Source organism: Opisthorchis viverrini (assembly GCF_000715545.1).
Source record: "Opisthorchis viverrini unplaced genomic scaffold opera_v5_296, whole genome shotgun sequence".
NCBI classification, from domain to species: Eukaryota; Metazoa; Platyhelminthes; class Trematoda; order Opisthorchiida; family Opisthorchiidae; genus Opisthorchis; species Opisthorchis viverrini.
This window is the reverse complement of record NW_008751953.1, coordinates 474,885-479,007: the sequence shown is the minus strand read 5'-3', so window position 1 is coordinate 479,007 and position 4,123 is coordinate 474,885.

Below are 4,123 nucleotides of genomic sequence, written 5' to 3'. Positions count from 1 at the left end.
AATTCCCCACGCAATATATCAAACACGAAACCGTCTTGATATCCGGTTCTCGTTTCTTCAGTCTTCTGCCATATATGCGCTTCATCAAAAGATCATCATTCGCCTGATGTGCAAGACTTTGTGAGGATGTCACTTTGACAAGCAGAGTTAATTTTACCGAAGTAGCATGCTATTCGTAAGGTAGCTAAAAACTCTTCGACAATCAACGACCGGTTTCGTCCTTCTTTGTGCTCATCAGGTAGGAGCAGGCCCGGAGTTGCCGTTAACCTTATGTTCCATGTGAAACCTGGTTGTAAGGAATTTGCGAATATACACTGATTCTCAAACCAATTTGGTTGTAAGGGAAGACCCGATCACAGGTGAATCATTCATTTTTTCAACTGAATGTGGTGGGTAAAAACCGCTCATTTTTTAGCTACTACAAATAACATAAAGAAGAGATTAAGGTGGGGCTTTGACTAGTCTCCTGTGAAAACAAAGGTGGTATACAAACGAGCGCAATGTGGGCTCAGGTGAAACATAAGGTGACGGAAACTCGACGACGGAACCAATCGGATGAGGACGGAAAAGAAGGACGTGGGCTATCGGAGGGTCTTCAGCAACCTTATGAGTAGTGTATTAGGCCGATACAATATATATCGAATATCGTGCAAAATAAAACTTGAGGTGGCCTTGTGCGGCGAATTCAGTCAAAGAAGAACATCACAAACGAGTGATTCAGTGGCAATTCGGTTGAGTTTCCGGAGAAAATCAAATTGTCATGCAAATAATTGTATTTGTCGAAAGTCACAACTTCTTTCTGAGTGCTTTTATGTGCACACGTTTCGTCCAACAGACTATTCGCGCGACTATACGTGAACGCTTAATCTGCAACCGAATAGATTGTCTCGACCTGATTTGTTTACCATAACCTTTGGTCTGTCCGTGTGACAATCAAACCCATTTTTCGTAAGTTTTCTTTAAAGTTACGCTCAGGTCTCATTACTGAGGGGAAGCAGTCCGTAGCTTACACCTCTCTATCGGTTTACATTTCGATTATCAACAAGTCTTCTGGGTCAGTAATGGCAGTGTACTGGGTACAGAAAATTCCCTCTTGGAAAACTTCTCTCCAAATCATACAGTTTGTTGTTCATGTGAGTGACATTGTCAAAACACTAGATCTGCCCCGGGATCAAACTTCCCAGAATCTGTGTAAAGATTAGCAAGAAGGCTGAGACATGTTTACATGAACCCCCAAAGTCTACTATGTGACTACTCAAAGGCTGATTCTCCGTACAGATCCCAAGTGCAGAGGTTACTTCAGGCCACAACACACTATCACCTCCCTGACTGTAAACGTATAGGGATTCCACCAAGTTCTGTCTGACGTTGTACTCAGACATCCCTGTAGCCTTTTTCCACCGCTTCAAAAGCCGGCCAGTGATACAATGCAAACGGGTCAGCACATTCGTGAGTTTTGAACGGATAGATAAGCACATTTTTATACAGGCAGAATTTCGCACTTTTTCTCGTGATGGGGAGATGCGAACTTGCTCCATACAAAAATCATAAGCAATTTATTACCTTAAATAAGGTTCTATATTACGAGGGAATACATATCACTTAAAACACAACAGAGGGTAAATAAATACTGTCTTATTTTAGCGTGCATGCAGCTTTCGAACGATTGTTACTGACTAGTCTTCGGTGGTCAATGCGAGCTGCACACCGACGGTAAATTAGTTAAACGAAGCAAACTACTGGATGGATGCAAGTAGTACGATTCGACCGGGACTTGTATCACACATTCGGTGGCCTTTTACATGGCATGTAGAAAGAATGACTTTTAAGTGACTTGTACAGATAAAATGAAATCTTTACCAAATCGCTACCAAATCTAGTCTGAACGTTTGATGTTCTGCTAGCTCGACTTACACTAACGTCCTCTCTAGTCCCTCGTTACCCATGCGGATCCATAGATCAGGAGATAGATCGCTTCAGATAGTTTTGTCGCGTTTGCAGGATTTAAGAAAACAGACTTTATTACTGGCATTTTCAAACGTTCCATAAATACCCGAAATGTCCGAAGATCAGGTGCTTAATTCGCTGACATCAAAATTCACATTTCGCTTCTGTCATTTTGTGTTCTGCAACATGATTTTAGATGTTGGTTTATTGGTGTGCGGCTTGATACGGTAAGCGCTTAGTATAGTAATTTCTAGAGACAAACCATGATGAGGAGATTATGGATTCACTCTCTGCTGTGAAGTAGCCTCAAATCAGAAAGCCAATGATGACTGGGGGTTGTCCAGGCTGACGGCCAATCATCACAGAAGCATCCTTTGGACTCCCTGTGTGCACCCAGATGACTTTAAAGTCGACTCGCAAACCGACAATCAGATGGAGAGATGAAATCTCTGGCTTAGAGTTTAACATGGAACATACAGTGAAGTAGAAAACGATGAATACACCCTTTCGTGACAAGACAACATGCTGTACAGAAGGCAGCTTGGTGCCTTAAAAATTTCATAGATGGCAGCATTTTGGGTGGCTGCCAGGGAATGACTTAGACAACGTATTTCCTGGCTACTCACCTCTGTCGAGGATTCACCAACAGTATGGAAGGACAACTCACCCATTGTTTGCAAAACGAACTACACGTTGACCTCGTGAGTGGTCATCTGATGAGAAGCAGATGAAGCGTGTCTCGGACCATTACTTTAAAAGGACCGGGGTTTATTGGACAAGAGGCATCCAGATAGGCAAGACGATCCCATCATGCACATTACAAAACACTGTTTCACTGAAGGAGATGGAATCGGGGGAAATTTGTCCACTTTGATAAAATGACTTTTTTTTCACTCTGGGCTGTGCATGGTTAATGTGTGCGCCTTCAACAGAAGGCCAGAAAATGATGTAAGGCATAGTGGATCACTGAACACCACAACTCCCTATAGTCTGTTCCCTACTTAATAAAAAGGGTTCTGTCAAGATTGGACTTTCGTGGGCTTGCAAAGTTGACGTCTTCATCAGCAGCACTTTGGACCGCCTCTGTTCATATGATGGTACAAATATGTGTTGCCATCAATCAGGATTTTGTAAATTTGCAGTGAATCTGTTCTAGTGTTTAGTAAAAATTCAAGAACTTAGGTCGATCTGGATTTCTATTTTAGCTTGTTCGGCAAAACATTGGATTATTGGTTATAGTCTCGATGGGGGGTGCGATGGCTCAAGTGATTAAAGCGTGAATTTACTGACCGGAAGGTCCGTGATTCGAACCTGACCTTTGACTCTCGACTTCCACTGTCTAGGCTTGGGCAACCTGGCACTATCCCAGCCCTCGTGCTTCCTTCGGGTGGCATGTCAGCTAGGCACCGGAAGGGTGTTACAACTGAATGATTTTTTTATAGTCTCGATGACATTCTTGGATTTATTGAATCTGTGGGTACGACAAGCGCTAAGTCTATCATAAATGGTATACATCATAATCTTGGATGAAAAATATAAGTTTTACATCAGATAACTTTGAGCAAAATATACATCCCTTGAGGTTATCATAAAACATATTGAACTGAGAACAATCCGTTTCCGGTTTTGTTAATAATGAAAGTAATTCACGAACTGAGTAGCTTGTCTACAGTGTTGGACACGTGACCAACTGATTCAGGGGATTCATCAACAGTTGGGACCGTTAGGATAAGACATGACAGAATCAGGTTAACCCAATGCTGTGTTTTGTATCTGTGTCATCTGTGAAGTTACATTGGAAAAACCATACCTGTTTCCTCTAGAGATGAGTTGCTTAGGCAAGTTTCGATGGCGTGATCAACCGACTTTAATATTCGCGTTCTATTTTGAAGTGTCTAGTTGCTTAGTCTCGGCTGGCATTGAAGCGATAGATCCTGAATAAAGCTTTTCGTTCCGCTACTCAGTATGTTGGGATTGTATTCTGTCTGACAACCCCGAAACCGGCAACATTCTACTGGACTGTGATACAAAGAATCGGGGTTATACACGGTCGTAACAGGCAGTATCATATCAGTGGTTTTTCCCCTGCAGTCCCCACAATTCCGGCTTCAGAAGTACTAATCCGTAGAAAAAATGTTGAGTTCTGCTTCAGTATTTAACGTTTAATAAGGCACGC